At 48.7% G+C, this 21,829-nt stretch overlaps 1 protein-coding gene and 1 long non-coding RNA gene across 5 annotated transcripts in view; one reads left to right on the forward strand and one right to left on the reverse strand.

The window, feature by feature from the left end:
* LOC140389792 (sodium-driven chloride bicarbonate exchanger-like) overlaps positions 1 to 21,829 on the reverse strand; it is a 548,473-nt gene that overhangs the window by 374,035 nt on the left and 152,609 nt on the right. The window lies entirely within an intron of this gene.
* Positions 1 to 21,829, forward strand: part of LOC140389837 (uncharacterized) — an 85,162-nt gene that overhangs the window by 2,033 nt on the left and 61,300 nt on the right. The window contains exon 2 of the long non-coding RNA XR_011934491.1: positions 5,174 to 5,361. This is a non-coding gene — a long non-coding RNA (uncharacterized lncRNA). The remainder of the gene's footprint in view (positions 1 to 5,173; positions 5,362 to 21,829) is intronic.

Consider the following 21,829-nt stretch of genomic DNA (forward strand, 5'->3'; position numbering starts at 1 on the left):
GTCACAACCTCACAATACCAAATCACAATGATATCAGACATCACAATATTTTTATAACTGGGTAAATTTAAGGCAAGAGGCTGCATAATCAATTTAAGTGAAGGAAATTGAGCTGGACTGATTGTCTGAATAAGTTTACTTTGGGAATAATGATAATAATCTTTATTATTATCACAAGTAGGCTTACATTAACACTACAATTAAGTTACTGTGAAAATCCCCTAGTTGCCACACTCCGTCGCCTGTTCGGGTCCACAGAGGGAGAATTCACAATGTCCAATTCACCGAACAAGCTCTTCTTTTGGGACTAGTGGGAGGAAACCGGAGCACCCGGAGGAAACCTACGCAGACACGGGGAAAACATGCAGACTCCGCACAGAGTGAATTCCAAGCGGGAATCGAACCTGGGACCCTGGCGCTGTGATGCAACAGTGCTAACCACTGTGCTACCATGCACAATGGTTCAGTCCACCTGTAAATTAAATAGAAGGTTGCAGAGATTGAAAGGTTTGTTATAATCCCTTATGATGTTATAATTGGATGGGAAGATGCCAGAATGGACCTTGGCCCAAAAGACCATGGGTGGAATTCTCCATTTGAATCATAAAAGAGTTACAACACAGAAGGAGGCCATTTAGCCCACCTTGTCTATGCCAGCCTGAGGACAACCAGGTGACCTTTCTGATCCCTCTACATAATGAAGTTTTTCCTCATGTCCCCTCTACACCTTCTGCCACTTGGTATGCCGAGCTCTCTCACTTTATCTACCCTTCTTAGTATATTCCCATTTATTATGTACTCCCTACAACTGTTCGATCTCTCTAAATGCATGACTTCACAGTTCTTTGTGTTAAATTGCATCTGCCACTTTATCGCCCACCCACCAATCCATCTATTTCATTCTGGGGATTATAGCTGTCCTCTACACTGTTCCTTTGATTCCTTTTTAAACAATGGTACCATTTTCGCATTTTTCCAGTCCTCTAGTACCTTCCCTGTGACTAATGAGAATTGGAAAATCATCCTGAGAGCATCTGTTATCCCCTCCCTCACCTCCTTCACTAGCCTCAGAAACAATTCATCTGGCCCTGGCAACTTATCAACTTTCAAAGATTTCAAAATTCGAGTACTTCCTCTCTCTTTATGATTATCCCGACCAATATCTCAGTGTTCCTCCTGGACTATTAAATCTGCATCATCCATTTCCTTTGTAAACACGGAGACAAAATTTGAATTTAAACCCCTTCCCACAGCCTCTGCATCTACACAAGTTCCCCTCTTCATCCCTGATGAATCTCATTTTTTCCTTAACTAACTTTTTACCATTAATATATTTGGTTTTCTTTAACTTCACTTGCAAATCTTATATCATGCCCTCTCTTTGATTCATCCCTGCATTTTCTATACTCATCAAGACTATCTGCAGTGCTTAGTTCTTTATGCCCATCATATACTTCTTTTTCCTCTAGACGACCAGGGCGTCTAGATTTGGCAGTACCAATCGTATTTTGGGGGGGACATGTCTACTTTGCACATTTAGGACCTCTCCTTTTAGTGCTTCCCACTGGTTTTTCACAGATTTATCCTCTAGCAATGCTGGACAGACCACCTCTGCCAAGTCCCTTCTCATTTCTACAAAATATGCTTTCCTCCAGTTCAACAATGTTATTCCTGCTTTATCTCGGTCCTTTTCGATGGTAGCCATGATGTGGAGATGCCGACGTTGGACACCGCAAACTGCCGGCTCAAAGTGGAGAGGATCTCCAAGAAGATCGCACATATAGACACTGACATTAAGTTTCTACAAAGATTCAAGAAAGCAGACAAGATCCCAAAAGGGCTACAGATCACAAACCCACTCAAGTCGACCTACAACACAGACTACGCTCAGAGACTTTGCCATCACACCTATCTCACACTCCTCAACTACCTCGTACACCAGCTGTGCAGCAGACGCCGCAACCTGGAAACCAAGATAGAGTCCATATTCTCAACTTGCGCTCAGGACGCAGCAGACCAGCTGCGGAACACCGCCAAACAGATGAGATAACAATACTATGCCACCTGCATGCACACCAAGAACAGGAAGCTTGAGAAACTCGGCATCACCACCAGCAGCAACCAAGCCTCACCCGGTACCACAGCAGAAAACAATACAGGGAAATCTATTGTCAGCTTGTCGGACTACACCCTTCAACCAGACGAAATCGGAGTCCTCAGCAGAGGGCTCAATTTCTGCACCACCACCAAAATGGACCCCATCAGTCTCGCGGCAGACATGGAGGAATTCATCAGGTGAATGAGGCTCCGGGAGTTCTTCAACAGACCCCGAGGCCGACAGCGAACCCAATGAGACAACCAATGAACTGGAACAGCAGACCAAGAGATCTGTGGTGCGGCAACCGAAGAGGATAGAGTCAAATTGGACCCCTCCGGAAGGTCGCTGCCCTAGACTCGACATGTATGCTCAAGCCGTCAGGAGTTGTGTCAATACCAGATTCATCAGTCGCATTCACAAGACAGCCCCTAACGTCACCCAAGCACAACGCAACACCATCCGCGCTCTTAAGACCAACCGCAACATCGTCATCAAACCAGCAGACAAAGGAGGGGCCACCATCATACTGAACAGAACAGACTACTGCAAAAAAAGTGTACCGACAACTCAACAACTAGGAACACTACAGACAGTTACCCACAGATCCGACTAAGAAACACACCTGCCAACTCAACAGACTGATCAAGACCTTGGACCCAGACCTTCAGAGCACACTACGTGCTCTCATCCCACGTACTCCTTGCGTTGGAGATCTCTACAGACTCCCGAAAATACACAAGGCCAACACACCAGGCCATCCTATCATATCAGGCAATGGAACCCTGTGTGAGAATCACTCTGGCTCCATCGAGGGCATCTTGAAATCCATCGTACAAGCAATGCACAGCTTCTGTCGTGATACAACGGACTTCTTACAGAAACGCAGCACCCATGGACCAGTTGAATCAGGAACATTCCTCGTCACAATGGACGTCTCAATACTCTACACCAGCATCCCCCAGGACGAGAGCATTGCTGCAACAGCTGCAACAGCCTCAGTACTCAACACCGACAACTGCCAATCCCCAGACGCAATTTTGCAACTCATCCACTTAATTCTGGATCACAACGTTTCACCTTCGACAGCAAGTTCTTCACCCAGACACACAGAACAGCCATGGGGACCAAATTCGCACCTCAATATGCCAACATCTTCATGCACAAGTTTAAACAAGACCTCCTCACCGCACAGGACCTTCAACCGACGTCATACACCATATACACCAATGATTGCGAAGAATCACTGAAACGACTACACAATGACATCAATAAGTTCTATCCAACCATCAGACTCACCATGGACTACTTTCCAGAATCGGTTGCATTCTTGGACACACTTCATCAATGACGGTCACCTCAGCACTTCGCTTTATTGCAAGCCCCTTCTCCAGCTTCCACCCTAAATACTTGAAAGAAGCCAGCCCCCATGCACAAGCCCTCCGTATACACAGGATCTGCTCAGACGAGGAGGAGCATAATAGACATCTACAGACGCTGAAAGATGCCCTTGTACGAACGGGATATGGCACTCAACTCATCGATCGACAGTTCCAACTGCAAAAAACACAGCAAAAAACTGCACCGACCTCATCAGAAGACAAACACAGGAGTACCCTTCGTCGTCCAGTACTTCCCCGGAGGGGAGAAACTATGACATCTTCTTCGCAACCTTCAACACGTCATCGATGAAGACGAACATCTTGCCAATGTCATCCCCACACCCTCACTACTTGCCTTCAAACAACCGCGCAACCTCAAACAAACCATTGTTTGCAGCAAACTACCCAGCTTTCAGAACAGCAACCATGACACCACACAACCCTGCCATGGCAATCTCTGCAAGACGTGCCAGATCATCGACATGGATACCACCATTACACGCGAGAACACCACCCACCAGGTATGTGGTACATACTCGTGCGACTCGGCCAACGTTGTCTACCTCATACGCTGCAGGAAAGGATGTCCCGAAGCGTGGTACATTGGCGAGACCATGCAGACGCTGTGACAATGAATAAACGGACATCGCGTAACAATCGCCAGGCAGGAATGTTCCCTTCCAGTCGGGAACACTTCAGCAGTCAAGGGCATTCAGCCTCCTACAGGGACCCCTGTAATAATAGGGGGATTCGTCCCTGGGACTCCAGTAGATAGAAGAGTAAGTATGTGGACGTGGCGTGTTGCCCTCTAACCACAGTCACACAGATGTTCAACCAGCAAAGTGACCACCCCCACCTGGGAGGCTGCTGATGCCTTAGTCTGAGTCAGCTGGGGGACGGGATAGAGGTGCCGCTAAAAGATGAATGACATTCTTTGCATGGCCAGAGTAAGTCTGCCACCTCCAGTCTCTCACTGCACCTCCTCACACACCCCTCGCACCTCCACGGTGATCTCCTACCCAGCCTCACAGGTTGTCAACACCGGTCACAGGGGCCTCTCCCCCCTGTGCCACCCCATCCCCATGGTCTCCCCCAGTATCTATCCTGCTCCTCATATCCTTGCTCTGTCTTCCCCAGTATTTATTCTGTCCTCACATCCCTGCTCTCAAGTCCCATTCATGCCATACCTCATCACCATCTGAACTGGCAGGATACCACCTACACTCTCCCCATTTGTCTATCTGCAGGAGAAACTGGAGCATAACAGGCCTGAGCAGGCACAGCCACCCAGACTCATGCGCAAACTCAGATGCCATAATAATAATAATAATAATAATCGCTTATTGTCACAAGTAGGCTTCAATGAAGTTACTGTGAAAAGTCGATAGTCGCCACATTCCGGTGCCTGTTCGGGGAGGCTAGTACGGGAATTGAACCCGCGCTGCTGGTCTTGCTCTGCATTACAAGCCGGCTGTTTAGCCCACTGTGCTAAACCAACCCCAGTATGCTCTTTGAGGAAAGAGTCCCTGAGCTGGCTGCGTTGGAGCAAGAGGCACCTGTGCAAAGAGTGAAGTAGGGGCTGCAGACAAAAATGAGAACTCTCAGGACATAGTCATTCTTCAAACCTCATGTCAGTCAACAGTGTCCCATCATTTATCGCCAGTGATGCACTAATAACATCTCCTTTCCCTTGCAGGGCCGGCCGGACCTTTCTGAACTTCCTCCCGCGTCCCTTGGAGACCATGGACACAAGCAGATCTGAGGGAGACTTCTCGGACCCCACCATCGAGGAGGCGTTAAATCTGACACCTGCGCCCTCCCCAAGTGCAGATACTCACACCTTGGTGGGAATTAGTAATGGGAAGGCTTCTGGGTCACTCATTGGTGAGTACCTCATAATCAAAGATCTACAGCGAGCGGAGGAAGGAACAATCCAGGGAACCGGTACTCAGAGGGATTCCAGAGCTCAGGACTCTGATGAGCCCCTGGCCGATGTTGTGTGCCTGGGTCTGGTCCAGAGCGACTGCAACTAGAAAGGCAGGGTCACAAGCATCAGGAAGGGATAACAGCATCCTTGTCATGCAGGGTGGCATGGTGGCCTCACAGCACCAGGAGCCCAGGTTCAGTTTCCAGCCTTGGGTGACTGTGCAGAGTTTGCACATTCTGCCTGAGTTTGCGTTGGTTTCCTCAGGATGCTCCAGTTTCCTCCCACAGTCCAAAGATCTACAGGTTAGGTGGATTGGTCATGCGAAATTTCCCCTTAATATCCAAAGATGTGCATGTTAGGTGGGGTTACGTGGATAGGATGGGGCAGTGGGCCTAGGTAGGGTGTTCATTCGGAGGGCCAGTGCAATCTCAATGGGACAAATGGCCTCATTCTGCACTGTAGGGATTCTATGATTCATCTCTCCTAGGAGTGTAAGGCTGACCTGGAGGAGTCCCATCACTTTCTGTCTGAGGAGATTGTGTCACCACTCCTACACAACAAAGGCAACACTGCAAGGGTAGATTCCGCAGTAGAGACCACTCCAAGGCTCATGTCCTCCACAGCTGACACATGACCTCCAGGGTGCAGAGCATCAACTGCATGGTGTAGGCACTGGTGGGAATCCACAAGTGTCTGCGCCAGAGAATGGCAGGGCTTCTGGCTCACACTCCAGCTGCCCCTCTATCTCACGGAGGAATACATGGGCCCACAGACACCAAAAGGAAGAGGCTTGGCAAAGCACAGCCCAGGGCCTTCCACCCAGGGGACCATTGGGTTGTCCAGCTCATCTGACATACCCTTCCTCGTGAGCAACACACTTCTCACCCAACACACTGAGGAGGGCAGCACTTCAACACCCATGCTGTCTGAAGGTAGGCCAGACCCTCAAGGTCCAGGGTTACAGGGGACACCCACTAAAGTCATCTCAGGCAACAGAATGTCTTCCACCTTAGCTGTGGACCCTGGGGATAGACCTAGATGTAGCTGGAGAGTGAGGAAGAATAAGAAACTGTAGACACCTAGTGGACATGGGTGAACCTAGGCACTAGTTGAGATAGGTCATCATTGTAACATAGCTCTTGTATTAGATATCATTTTGTTCAGAAGCAGATCCTCCACCCTGTCATTTCATGGGGCCATGCTCCACAAACCCTCGGTCACACTCAGCACTTCATCGCTTGATGCACCAAGTTTCACCCTCTTCCCATACCAATGACTCAGTGAAGACGTGATGCTGTTGGCACGCATCCCCCCTCCCCCCCCCCCCCCCAACCCCCGCCCACCCCATCATTGCTCAGACTTCTCATTTCTGCCACTCCTCTCCAATAATGAGGAGGCCATGGGTTGTCACAGTGTAGAGACTGCCCACCTCGAATGTTAGTTGGAGACAAGTTCAAGGACCTCTGACCTCGGAGGAGGCTGGAGCAGATCCTCCCTCTGGAAAGTGGCCCCCACACCCTGCTACTACAATTAATTTTTCACGCCGCAGCCCTCTCTAAACACAATAGAAACACAATTGGAACTTAACCAACTCCCACACATACAAACACCTTTGTCCAGCATGAATTTACCTCTAGCTTTTACCTTCGTTTTCCTAACAGATCTGGCTATCTACATAGCTATCTACATTGTAATTTGTGAAGAACATAACAAACTCAGTAATGCAGAGTAGGATAGAATAGTTGTATTTATTGTCACGTGTAAATCCTCCATATGATTACTCATAGGTAGTAGTGTGCCTGAAGCCTGATTTCTGATGAGTAATCGACCCCACTCTCAGGTCCTTCCTTGGACTCCTTGACTAAACGTCCTGCTGCCAGTCTCTGAGTATGGTGCTCATGTTCTTTTATATAACTACATTCTGCCACATACCATTGGTAGATCTTCCACAACATTATTCATAGTAAAGCAAATTAAGTCAGCATGGATTTGTGAAGGATAGGTTTCATCTGGCTAATCAAGTGAAAGTAATTTGAGGACATCATTGACACAGTGGAAAGGGCGTGTGGAGAGATCTTTCCTGTTTTGACATCGAAAAGCATTTTATATTATTCAGCAGAAGAGATTGTAAGTAAAAATGAGGGTACATGGAATTGCAGGTAAGCTTGTGATAATGGATTGGTAATTAGTTGGGAGATGGGATTTGCGGTTTGAGGATAAAGAAACTTTTACTCTATTTGATAGGACATGACAAATGTTCCCAGGAATCTATACTGGGGCCTCAGCTTCACTATTTTTTTTCAATGAATGAGCTGACAAAATAGAGAACCAAAAATCCAAGTTTATTCATGGCACTAAGGCAGGTGAATGCAGTAAGTACTATTGGTTGGACAGTAAAGTTGTAAAGGAATATTGATAGTCAGAGTGGATAAAACTGCGGCAGATGGAGTTCAATGTGGAGAAGTGCAAGGTCATCCACGTTGGACCTTAGAAAGATCAGTCCAAATGTTTTTCACATGATGAGAATCCAGGAACCAACAGACAATTCAAAATACTAAGTTGAAAATCTCATGTTAGCAGAGTTCAAACAATCTGTCGAGGTTTCTATTTCTGTTCCAATGCCTTCCTGTTTTTCTTGCAAAATCGTTCTTTGCTAGGATGAACAAATTAATGAATTCCTTTATACGGGCGGTTAGGGCACCAAAACTTTGCAGGGTGTACCTCCAGAGGGGCCGACAGGGGGAGGTCCAGCACTGCCCAATTTCCTCATCTGTTACTGGGCGGCCAACGTGGCGAAGGTGTTGGGGTGGTATAGAGAACCAGAAACCACGAGGGAGGATGGAGGCTAGTTCATGTAGAGGGTCAAGCCTCTGGGCCGTAGTAACGGCACCATTCCTACTCTCTTCCAACGAGATTACTCAATCCCAGTGGTGATCTCCACCTTGACAATATGGAGGCTGCTCAGACAACATTACAGCGGAGTGCCATGTCATTACTGGCTCCTATAAATAGTGAATGAATGAATGAATGAATATTGCTTATTGTCACAAGTAGGCTTCAAATGAAGTTACTGTGAAAAACCCCTAGTCGCCACTCCGGCGCCTGTTCGGGGAGGCTGGTACGGGAATCGAACCGTGCTGCTGGCCTGCCTTGGTCTGCTTTAAAAGCCAGCGATTTAGCCCAGTGTGCTAAACCAGCCCCAATTTGTTTCCACCATTGGGTTTGGATTCTACTTTTACGGCATGGGAAGGGAAGGGGCTAGAGGGCTTTAGAGGCCTGTTTATAGATGGACGTCCGCCAGTTGGGAGGAATTTTCAGCGAAATTCCAACTATCATGGCCAATCCACCGAACCTGCACATCTTTGGACAGTGGGAGGAAACCGGAGCATCCGGAGAAAGCCCACGTAGACATGAGGAGAACATGCAAACCCCACACAGTCACCCACGCTTGGAATTGAATCTGGGTCGCTGATGCTCGAAGGCAACACTGTTTCTTCTGGAATTTCAATTTCTTTTTTTTTCATAGAATTTACAGTGCAGAAGGAGGTCATTCGGCCCATCGAGTCTGCACCGGTTCTTGGAAAGAGCACCCTACCCAAGGTCAACACCTCCACCCTATCCCCATAACCCAGTAGCCCCACCCAACACTAAGGGCAATTTTGGACACTAAGGGCAATGTATCATGGCCAATCCACCTAACCTGCACATCTTTGGACTGTGGGAGGAAACCGGAGCACCCGGAGGAAACCCATGCACACACGGGGAGGATGTGCAGACTCCGCACAGTACACAGTACAAATTTTAATACATATATATTAAATGGCTTTGATTGAACAATCAGCTCATCAAAACATACCGCACTGCACCAAATTCATTTCACACTCTGTTCAAAAGTCTTTCCGGAAACCATTTGAACAGCTGAATCTTTCATTTCATATCCTCTGATTCAGAGGACAATGAAAGGAAGTGCATCTGTCATTTGTAAAATTTAACTTTTGTAACTTGAAGTAAAGAATCATCCTTCCACACAAGAGAGCGGTGCACCATGGAATCTAAAAAGTAGATGGAATAGTATAGCACAGAAGGATGCTATTTGCCATTGAGTCTGGGCAGACTCTTTCAACGAGCAATTCAGTTCGTTCCAATCTTTCCCATATCTCTGTAAATTCTTTCTCCTATCAGATGTTTATCCTATTCCCTTTTGAAAACTTCTGTTGAACCTGTTCCCACCGCCTTGTTAGGCAGAGCATTCCAACCATTATGTACAAACAAGTTTTCCTCATGTTACCTCTGTTCTTTTGCAAATCACCTTAAATTTGTCCCCTCTGGTTCTCGACCGTTCAGTTATTGGAAAGGTTTATTCTTTATATTCTCTGTCTAAATCTTTCATGCTTTCAAATACATCTATAAAATCTCCTCTTCGCCTTTTCGGCTCTAAGGAGACAAACCCCAGCATCTGTAGCTGTAATCCCTCATTCTGGAAACCATCCTAGTAAATCTGAATTATAGCCTTTCAAAATCTTCACATCCTTCCTGAATGCTGATGCCCAGAATTGAACACGATACTCCAGGGGGGCTGAACTGGTGAGATTTAGAATAACTTCCTCACTTTTGCATCTATTCACCCCAACTCCCTCTAAACCACTGACCACCAAAATTCATTTTCTGGTCCCCAAACTAGCTAAGGTGGTTTTAAAATTTCACTATTCTCAGATACTGTCCCTTCCACATTCAACACTCCTCCCCTAAAGGCAACAACTTCAAGCCCTCTGGTCTTGCAAATTCTGGCTCTATCTCTGAACATGTTGCCTCCAGTGCCCATCCTTCCTGCAGGTCCGTTTTGGGTTCTCTCCAATGAGGATGCTGCTACAGCCATAGCACTGAAACAGGTACTGGCCAAGTCGCAAGACATTCTCTATGACTGTTACGGAGGTGCATATCTGGCCTTGATCTGCCTGCAGATTTTGACATGATCCCACCAATACATCCTTTCTCCAATATGATTTCGCTGTCATCTGGCTTAGTGGGATTTCCCTCACCTAGTCCCAGTTTTACCTCTTTGATCATAGCCAGAGTTTCTCCAACAATGGCTTCTCTTCCAATCCTTGCACATGCCAGCTTCCACATTATAACTCAAAAGGCTGCTGTCGTGAACACATGTGAATTTATTTACATATGTTCAATGATATGCTTAGTACAGCATCTCACTCCCAGTGCAGACCTTGCTGGGAGGATAGATCTGATCAGTGTAATACTGTAACAGTGGAATAGTGTAGATGGGATTTAGAGTGGTTTCACAGGTCGGCGCAACATCGAGGGCCGAAGGGCCTGTACTGCGCTGTAATGTTCTATGTCCTATGTTCTAGTCCCTGAGTTAGGCCTGCTTTTATCCCCTGCCTTAATGAGCCCCAAGTGATTGGTCTCCGCCCTCTATTTGGCAAGCTCATATTCCATGAGTCCGTCATGAGGTTAAAACACACCTCCCCTCCACGCCCCCCTCCCCCAAAGAGTCGTAAAGTGCCCCATCAGCTGCCACTGGCAGACGCCTTCTATGCTGCTTAGCCCGCAGCTGTGCATCCACTTGCTGTGGATCTGGGTTGGGTGAAGTGTAATCGGGTCGCTGCACACTGGCTGACTGCCGAAGGGGAACCGTAGGGGACTCTGTGCCAGACACATTGTCATCTGCCTACGCAGATAACTCGGTGTCCATATTGGAACCCAAGTCACAGTACACTTGCTGGACCAGAAGTGACAACCCGGATGGCTGGGCTCTCAACCCAAGTGACAGCTCATGCTGAGGCGACAGCGGTACTAACACCGGTGGAATGTCATGACAGGCAATCCCACGCCTGCTCAAACGGTCCGCATGCTTCTTAAGCATCTTCCCTTGGACGCGGACCCGATACGAGACCGGGCCAGTCTGGTCCAGCATCATACTTGCGGGCCACCGCCAAAATTCCGTACATAAACCGTGTCCCCGGCACGGAACGTTCGCCCCAACATGCCGGAACTACAGTGATTCTTCTGCGACCCCTGATGCCGCTCGACCATTGCAAGGTTTGGAAAAGTAAGACTCAAACTAGTCCGGAGTCATTGTCCCATCACAAATTCAGCTGGAGCCATCCCGATGGTCACATGCAGTGTCATACGGTTATTGAATAAGAAGCATGCCAGCCGCCTGTCAATAGACCTTGTCAACAGCTTTTGCAAACCTTGTTTAAAAGTTTGGACAGCTCTTTCTTTCAGTCATTAGAGGAAGGATGATATGGTGCTGTACAGATGTGCCAAATGCCATTGCGCTGCATAAAAACGCAAACTCCGCTGTTGAAAGGACTTCCATTATCCGTAACCAGCACCTCGAGAGGTACAAAAAGATCACCTCAGCTTCTCATCTGTAGCCCTGGATGGTGTGGAAGACTGAAAACTTCCAGCCACTTGGAGTGGGTGTCCACTATTATTAAAAACATAGGGCGGAATTCTCTGGTAATGGAGCTATGTCCCCATGCCTGCGAGAGAATGGGCACGAATCACTCTGGACTTTTTTCGAGAAAGTCCAGAGTGATTCTCCATTTTGAAGTGCCCCGGAGTAGTCCTCGAAGCTCCGGCTGCCGATACGGGGCCTTGCACTTCCGGCCGCTGGTCCGCGCATGCGCGCGGCAGCCCCGCACAACATGGCAGACCCACACAGCGGGCCGGCCCCCACAATATAGGCACCCCCCCAGATTGCGCGAGCCTGCCGATCGGTGGCCCATGATAGCGAGACTGGCTGTCTGGAGGTCCCCGCCAGTGACAGATCCTCATGCCCCCCACCAGGGAGGCGGCAGACTGTGTCTGCAGCCATGCACCACAGGGGAGGGGGGAGGGGGGTGGGGTACTCGTGGGAAACTGCAATCAGCTGAGGGTGTCCACATGGGCGATCATGGTACCCAAACGGTGTGCAAAGTGTACTCGGAAGCGCAAAGCAGGAGTCCCCACCGCTGGATTCTGGCTGCAGCAATAGGCAGCAATAGGCAGGATGCTCTTACGCCCCCCCCCCCCCCCCCTGTATAGGCTGACCAACAGCCTCTTGGCCGTTAGGATAACAAAATGCTAACCATAAACATATTGATGGATTTTTTTAATTCCAAAGATAACCGCCAGACCTTCCTTCTCAATTTGGCATCAGCCAAGGTTCTCGAGGCAAACGCAGTGCGGTGTTCCATGCCGTCACTCCACACGTAGGCCAACACCACCCCAATGCCATAAATGGAAGCATTAAACATTAAAATTAGGGGTCTTGTCGGGTCATTGTTTGGAAGATAGGTGTCTCCCTACTGCCGTGGATACCTTGTCCTGGGACGCGCCCCAGCACCGTTTCTGATCTTCCAGTAACAATACATGTAACGGGCCCAATAGGGAGGCCAGGTGTGCAATAAATTTGCCATAATAATTAACAAGGCCGCAAAGCGGACTGGAGTTCAGTGTCGCTCCGCGGGGTGGTCCCCCTTTAAATCCCGGACTTTATCCTCAACAGGGTGCAGCCACTTTTTATCCTAGCGGTATCCGAGGTAGGTCACTGCCTTGGCACAGAAAACACATTTGCTTCGTTTTAGTCAGGCTCCCATCTGGGTAAGGCTGCAGAGTCCCTCATGTGGTCCTGCTCCGTGGAAGAGCATCATCTAAGTAGATGGCCACTTTGGGAAAGCCCTGTAAAATGTTCTCCATCATTCTGAAATATCACAGGGACCGCCAAAACTCCAAATGGAAGGCAGGTGTATTCAAACAATCCACGATGTGTATTTATCGAGGAAAACATCCGAGACTCCGGGTCAAGCAGCACCAGTAGGTATATCGAATTTTGTAAATGAACAGCTCCAACCAGTCAAGCATATAAATCTTGGACATGGAGAATCAGGTAACGGTCCAATCACAAAGTAAGCTTGAAGTCCTCACACAAGCAGACAGTTTTGTCAGGTTTCATCACTGACACCTGGTGCAGCCCATTTCACAAACTGTTAGGGTCGGGTGACTCCTAGCTCTTTGGATCGTTGCAATTCTGCATCCATCTTAGGAGCCAGCGTATACAAAACCGGCCTTGCCCGGGGGCTCTGGTACCCTTAATCCTGCCCAGACCTTCCTGAAAAACCTCCGGAAAGCTGTTCAACACGCCATAAAGATTGCCGCAGCCCATTCGTACGATTTCCTGTCAATCGACTCAAAGGACCCTCAACCAGTCTCTTCCCAGTAAATTTGGAGCCAGCCCATGAACAAACATTCAGGGCAGGCTGTCCATATGCCACCGGCATCACAGTGGTCCCCTGAACCTTTCACCCCCCCCACCGTATAGGTGGCTAGTCAAGCTTTGATACCCCGCAAGATAGCAGTATGATTCCCATTTGCAACTGTCAGAAAGTGCAGAGGTCCACAATAGACACGGCAGACCCTGTATCTATCTCCATTGGTACTGGATGTCGAATAACTTTGATAGAAATCAGATTTTCTGGTTAGCTACAGATGAGGTAGATTAAAGGTTTAAATAAGAATTCATTTAGAGTAATTGACTAAATCATATTAACCATGAGAGTAAGAGAAGCTGACTAGCTGGAAATTAATCAGATAAGACTTAAAATGTTCATTTTTTGCAAGTTGTTCGAGACTGGCCAGAATCCAAAGCCTGTGACAAAAGACTTCATTGTAGGCAGATACCTTCCCAGGCCTGGACAGATCCGTTTCCATGGTAACAGCCAGTCAGGGTCATAATGACTTTTCGAAAACTGTGTTAATCTAATTAATGTTAGAGGCATAATTGGCAAGCCAGGGTATGGAAAATTACAAAATCACACCCGAACATTTATCTCTTAAATTGACAGACAGACAGTTTGGCCAAATTGAGTGAGTTGTAAATTAGTTAAAGCCAATCACAGCTGTAAAGAGGGTGAACCTTTAAAATAGTAATCTCCTTAAAAGATCAGTTGTCGGGATGAGAAAACTTATTCCGGAATCACTCTAACCTATTTTCTGAAACCTATTCTGCTTGCTTTGCAAAATCGCCATTTTCTATTCATTTAAATCACTCAGTCGTTTTTGTACTGTTTCTCTTGATTTGAAGAAATTTCCAAGAAATATAATTGTATTTTGAATTCAACGACTGTATTTGCTAAAGACAATCGATCTGACTAGCTTGCTGCAGGGCTAGTTGGAACTTTCTAAAATTTTGTACTGAAATTGAGTTTACCAGTGGACACTAAAAGCTGACGAATAAAGTTTCAAATAACTTTGCCAAAAAGTACAGTCTGGAATCTCTGTTATTTGGGAACTAAGAAGGGATAACGCATATCCAGGGTTCCGAATAGACACAGAGATCCATCAAATTTGTAAATTAATCCGAAGCGGTGTGATCTTTGAAAACAACACACAATGCAACTGCATCAACCAGTCATCATCGTCTTGGGTGTCGATGTGCAAGGCCCTCCTCTAGAATGACCGCTGCTATTGTCGGCAACCCTGACTCTCTCAAGAACTTCAACCACAATGGTGGCTTGGCAGCCGGCTCTTTGTACTTTTCGGGTGAGGTATCCCACCAGGCTGGAGGAGCGCCCGCAACCCAAACTCTGCCCGAACCTGCATCAAGGACCGCTCCTCAGAGGAATTATGGCCGGATCCGCAATGCGCCTTGATCAATATGGAGTCCAATCGAGAGGGTGACCCAAGCTATGCACCCCATTATCAACGGACCTTTGACGTCCCTTCTCCACATGTTCGAGAGGGAAAGTTCACGCTTTAAATCCAGCTAGTTTCCGCTAAAAGTTAGAACATAAGAACATAAGAACTAGGAGCAGGAGTCGGCCATCTGGCCCCTCGGGCCTGCTCCACCATTCAATGAGATCATGGCTGATCTTTGGTGGACTCAGCTCCACTTTCCGGCCCGAACACCATAACCCTTAATCCCTTTATTCTTCAAAAAACTATCTATCTTTATCTTAAAAACATTTAATTAATGAGCCTCTGCTGCTTCACTGGGCAAGGAATTCCATAGATTCACAACCCTTTGGGTGAAGAAGTTCCTCCTAAACTCAGTCCTAAATCTACTCCCCCTTATTTTGAGGCTATGCCCCCTAGTTCTGCTTTCACCCGCCAGTGGAAACAACCTGCCCGCATCTATCCTATCTATTCCCTTCATAATCTTACATGTTTCTATAAGATCCCCCCTCATCCTTCTAAATTCCAACGAGTACAGTCCCAGTCTACTCAACCTCTCCTCGTAATCCAACCCCTTCAGCTCTGGGATTAACCTAGTGAATCTTCTCTGCACACCCTCCAGTGCCAGTACGTCCTTTCTCAAGTAAGGAGACCAAAACTGAACACAATACTCCAGGTGTGGCCTCACTAACACCTTATACAATTGCAGCAGATCCTCCCTAGTCTTAAACTCCATCCCTCTAGCAATGAAGGACAAAATTCCATTTGCCTTCTTAATCACCTGTTGCACCTGAAAACCAACTTTTTGCGACTCATGCACTAGCACACCCAGGTCTCTCTGCACAGCAGCATGTTTTAATATTTTATCATTTAAATAATAATCCCTTTTGCTGTTATTCCTACCAAAATGGATAACCTCACATTTGTCAACATTGTATTCCATCTGCCAGACCCTAGCCCATTCACTTAGCCTATCCAAATCCCTCTGCAGACTTCCAGTATCCTCTGCACTTTTTGCTTTACCACTTATCTTAGTGTCGTCTGCAAACTTGGACACATTGCCCTTGGTCCCCAACTCCAAATCATCTATGTAAATTGTGAACAGTTGTGGGCCCAACACTGATCCCTGAGGGACACCACTAGCTACTGATTGCCAACCAGAGAAACACCCATTAATCCCCACTCTTTGCTTTCTATTAATTAACCAATCCTCGATCCATGCTACTACTTTCCCCTTAATGCCATGCATCTTTATCTTATGCAACAACCTTTTGTGTGGCACCTTGTCAAAGGCTTTCTGGAAATCCAGATATACCACATCCATTGGCTCCCCGTTATCTACCGCACTGTTAATGTCCTCAAAACATTCCACTAAATTAGTTAGGCAAGACCTGCCCTTTATGAACCCATGCTGCGTCTGTCCAATGGGACAATTTCCATCCAGATGCCTCGCTATTTCTTCCTTGATGACAGATTCCAGCATCTTCCCTACTACCGAAGTTAAGCTCACTGGCCTATAATTACCCACTTTCTGCCTACCTCCTTTTTTAAACAGTGGTGTCACGTTTGCTAATTTCCAATCTGCCGGGACCACCCCAGAGTCTAGTGAATTTTGGTAAATTATCACTAGTGCATTTGCAATTTCCCTAGCCATCTCTGCTAGCACTCTGGGATGCATTCCATCAGGTCCAGGAGACTTGTCTACCTTTAGCCCCATTAGCTTGCCCATCACTACCTCCTTAGTGATATCAATCCTCTCAAGGTCCTCACCTGTCATAGCCTCATTTCCATCAGTCACTGGCATGTTATTTGTGTCTTCCACTGTGAAGACCGACCCAAAAAACCTGTTCAGTTCCTCAGCCATTTCCTCATCTCCCATTACTAAATCTCCCTTCTCATCCTCTAAAGGACCAATATTTACCTTAGCCACTCTTTTTTGTTTTATGTATTTGTAGAAACTTTTACTATCTGTTTTTATATTCTGAGCAAGTTTACTCTCATAATCTATCTTACTCTTCTTTATAGCTTTTTTAGTAGCTTTCTGTGGCCCCCTAAAGATTTCCCAGTCCTCTAGTCTCCCACTGATCTTTGCTATTTTGTATGTTTTTTCCTTCAATTTGATACTCTCCCTTATTTGCTTAGATATCCACGGTCAATTTTCCCTCTTTTTACCGCCCTTCCCAGTTACACCGAGTGGCCGAATTATTGATACCACACATACAAATCTGTCCCATAACTTTTCTGAGAGGGATGGCCTGAAACCGCATTGCTCAGCCAAGTGCTGCAAATGAGTTGAAAAATCCGTAACCGACTCACCAGAAGAGTATATCGCCATATTAAATCGGTACCTTTGCATAATCACAGACGGTTTAAGGTCGTAGTGGTCCGAAACCATTGCTACGAGTCATTGAATGACCTAGAATCTGGTGCATCCAGGTAGGTCAAAATTTTGATGATTCCAAATGTTTGGGCCCCGCAGGCCATCAGAAGGAGAACTTTTTGACGGTCTTCCCCCAATATACCATTTGCTTGCAAGAAGTACGACATTCGCTCTGCATTCTGCTTCCAATCCTCCAGCCCAGCATCAAAGACATCCAATTTACCCAACAACGGCATTTAAAATGATACAACGTAACACACTTAATACGATTTTCCGGTGGACAGGCTAATCGCCGGGCAACTCCGGGGCTTCTGTAGATCCTCGTCACCAAGGAAGCTGTCGTGAACGAAGGTGAATTTATTTACACATGTACATTCACAGGCTTAAACCAGCATCTCACTCCCAGTGCAAACCTTGCTGGGAGGATAGATCTGAACAGTCCCCGAGTTGGGCTCAGCATGCTGAGTTCAGCATGTGCAGAACCAAATTTAAAGGAGCTGGACTGTCTCCCCTGCTCTACCTCTCCCAGCAAGCACTTGCTGAAAAGCATTGGATGCAAAAACACACATAACCCAGCAAGAATTTGATTCGGCTCCATCTAAGGCCTCCAGCAACACCGATTGGTTTGGTTTCCCTGCCTCTGGTACCAAGCCAGCATCAGTGGATCATGATCAATGGTATCCAATACCACCAGTGATCTGAGCACCTAACTCTACAATACTCAAAACCAAAGAAACATAAGCGCTGTTTCTTTTTTTTCTTTTTTAAAAAATAATTTTTATTAAAGGTTTTCATAAAATATCAATAACAAAATGAGGAACAAAACAGAACCCAACAGGGTTAAGTACAAAACACAATCTAAAAAAGCAACCCCCCAAACCCCTCCCCCCCGTACCTAAATAATAAATTAACATTAACACCCCGACTTAAGACAACAGGTGTATACACCCCCTCAGAACCTTCCAGTGTAAATAACATAAACAAAAATAAAGTAAACCCCGCCCCCCCCACCCCCCGAGCTGCTGCTGCCATTGACCAATGTCTAGCGTTCTGCCAGAAAGTCTAAGAGCGGTTGCCACCGCCTAAAGAACCCTTGTACCGACCCTCTCAAGGCAAATTTCACCCTCTCCAATTTAATGAACCCTGCCATATCGCTGATCCAGGATTCCACGCTTGGGGGCCTCGTATCTTTCCACTGAAGGAGAATCCTTCGCCGGGCTACCAGGGACGCAAAGGCCAGAATTCCGGCCTCTTTCGCCTCCTGCCCTCCCGGCTCCTCTGCCACCCCAAATATTGCGATCCCCCAGCCCAGTTTGACCCTGGATCCTACCACCCTCGACACCGTCCTCGCTACGCCCTTCCAAAATTCCTCCAGCGCTGGGCATGCCCAGAACATATGGGTGTGATTTTCTGGGCTCCCTGAGCACCTAACACACCTGTCCTCACCCCCAAAGAACCTGCTCATCCTTGTCCCGGTCATGTGTGCTCTGTGCAGCACCTTAAACTGTATGAGGCTGAGCCTCGCGCATGAAGAGGAAGAGTTCACCCTCCCTAGGGCATCTGCCCACGTCCCCTCTTCGATCTCCTCTCCCAACTCCTCCCACTTACCTTTCAACTCCACCACCGAGGCCTCCTCCTCCTCCTGCATCACCTGGTGAGTTTCCGAGATCTTCCCCACTCCCACCCCCCCCCCCCCACCCCCCGAGAGCACCCTGTCCTGTATGGTGTGTGGCAGTAGCCGTGGGAATTCCACCACCTGCCGTCTGGCAAACGCCCTTACCTGTAAGTACCTGAAGGTGATCCCCGGGGGGGAGCCCGTACTTCTCCTTCAGCTCACCCAAGCTCGCGAACTTCCCGCCCACAAACAGGTCCCCCAACTTTCGTATGCCTGCCCTGTGCCACCCCGAAAACCCTCCACCTGTTCTTCCTGGGGCGAACCGGCGGTTTCCCCGTAATGGGGTCCACGCCGAGGCCCTAACTTCCCTCCTATGCCGCCTCCACTGCCCCCAAATTTTGAGGGCCGCCACCACCACCGGGCTCGTGGTATACCTCCTTGGAGGGAGTGGCAGCGGTGCTGTTGCCAGCGCCCCCAGACTCGTACCCACACAGGACGCCGTCTCCAGCCTCTTCCATGCAGCCCCCTCCCCCTCCATCACCCACTTGCGTACCATTGTCGCATTGGCGGCCCAGTAGTACCCACAGAGGTTGGGCAGCGCCAGCCCCACCCCCCTATCTCCACTCCGCTCCAGGAACACCCTTCTCACCCTCGGAGTCCCTCGCGCCCACACAAACCCCATTATACTCCTGTTAACCCGCCTGAAAAAAGCCTTCGGGATAAAAACGGGGAGGCACTGGAACAGGAACAAAAACCTTGGGAGCACTGTCATTTTGATTGACTGCACCCTACCCGCCAGGAACAGCGGCAACGCGTCCCACCTCTTGAACTCCTCCTCCATTTGCTCCACCAGCCTTGTAAAGTTAAGCCTATGCAGGGCCCCCCAGCTCCTGGCCACCTGGACCCCCAAATATCTGAAACTCCTCTCCGCCCTTTTTAGTGGGAGCTCACCAATCCCCCTCTCCTGCTCCCCTAGCTGAACTACGAACAGCTCGCTCTTCCCCATATTGAGCTTGTACCCCGAAAAGTCCCCGAATTCCCCAAGCATCCTCATTACCTCTGGCATTCCTCCCACCAGGTCCGCCACATACAGCAGCAGGTCGTCCGCATAAAGCGACACCCTATGCTCCTCCTCACCCCGCACCAACCCCCTCCAGTTCCTCAACTCTCTCAGTGCCATAGCCAGGGGTTCAATCGCCAGTGCGAAGAGCAGGGGGGACAGGGGACACCCCTGTCTCGTCCCTCGGTGCAACCGAAAGTACTCGGACCTCCTCCTATTTGTGGCCACACTCGCCATCGGGACCTCATGCAACAGCCTAACCCACCTGACAAACCCCTCCCCAAACCTGAACCTCTTTAGCACCTCCCACAGGTACCCCCACTCTACCCTATCGAAGGCTTTCTCAGCGTCCATCGCCACCACTATCTCCGCCTCCCCCTCCCTCGCCGGCATCATGATAACGTTCAAAAACCTCCGCACATTCGCGTTCAACTGTCTCCCCTTCACAAACCCCGTCTGGTCTTCATGGATGATCTGCGGCACACAATCCTCAATCCTCGTGGCTAAGACCTTCGCCAGCACCTTGGCATCTACATTTACCAAGGAAATCAGTATGTAAGACCCACATTGCAGGGGATCCTTGTCCCGCTTCAGGATCAAGGGGATCAGTGCCCGGGACATCGTCGGGGGTAAAGCCCCCCCCCTCCCTTGCCTCATTAAAGGTCCTAACTAACAGCGGGCCCAACAGGTCCATATATTTTTTATAGAACTCGACCGGGAAACCGTCCGGCCCCGGTGCCTTCCCCGCCTGCATGCTTCCTATCCCTTTGATCAGCTCCTCCAGCCCAATCGGGGCCCCCAGTCCCGCCACCAGTCCCTCTTCCACCTTTGGAAACCTCAATTGGTCCAGGAAACGGCCCATCCATCCCTCCTCCCGTGGGGGCTTGGATCGGTACAATTCCTCGTAGAAGTCCCTGAAGACCCCATTGATGCCAACCCCACTCCGCATCACGCTCCCTCCCCTGTCCTTAACTCCCCCGATCTCCCTGGCTGCGTCCCGCTTCCGAAGCTGATGCGCCAGCATCCGGCTTGCCTTTTCCCATACTCGTAGACCGCCCCCTGGGCCTTCCTCCACTGCACCTCCGCCTTCCTGGTGGTCACCAGGTCGAATTTGGCCTGGAGGCTGCGCCTCTTCCTCAACAATCCTTCCTCAGGTTCTTCAGCATACCTCCTGTCTACCCTCACCATCTCCCCCACCAGCCTCTCCTCTCCCCCTGCTCCCTCCGCTCCTTGTGGGCCCTGATGGAGATCAGCTCTCCCCTCACCACCGCCTTCAGTGCCTCCCATACCATCCCCACTCGGACCTCCCCGTTGTCGTTGGTCTCCAAGTACCTCTCTATACTTCCTCGGACCCGCTCGCTCACCTCCACGTCCGCCAACAGCCCCACCTCCAAGCGCCACAGCGGCCGCTGGTCCCTCTCCTCCCCCATCTCCAAGTCCACCCAATGCGGGGCGTGGTCCGAAATGGCTATTGCCGAATACCCAGTAATCTCTACTCTCGCTATCAGCGCCCTACTCAAAATGAAAAAGTCGATTCGAGAATAAGCCTTATGGACATGTGAGAAGAATAAAAATTCCCTAGCCCCCGGCCTTGCAAATCTCCAAGGGTCCACCCCTCCCATTTGGTCCATAAATCCCCTCAAGACTCTAGCCGCCGCCGGCTTCCTACTCGTCCTAGACCTGGAGCGATCC

The sequence above is a fragment of the Scyliorhinus torazame genome, chromosome 2 (assembly GCF_047496885.1).
Source record: "Scyliorhinus torazame isolate Kashiwa2021f chromosome 2, sScyTor2.1, whole genome shotgun sequence".
Classification (NCBI taxonomy): Eukaryota; Metazoa; Chordata; class Chondrichthyes; order Carcharhiniformes; family Scyliorhinidae; genus Scyliorhinus; species Scyliorhinus torazame.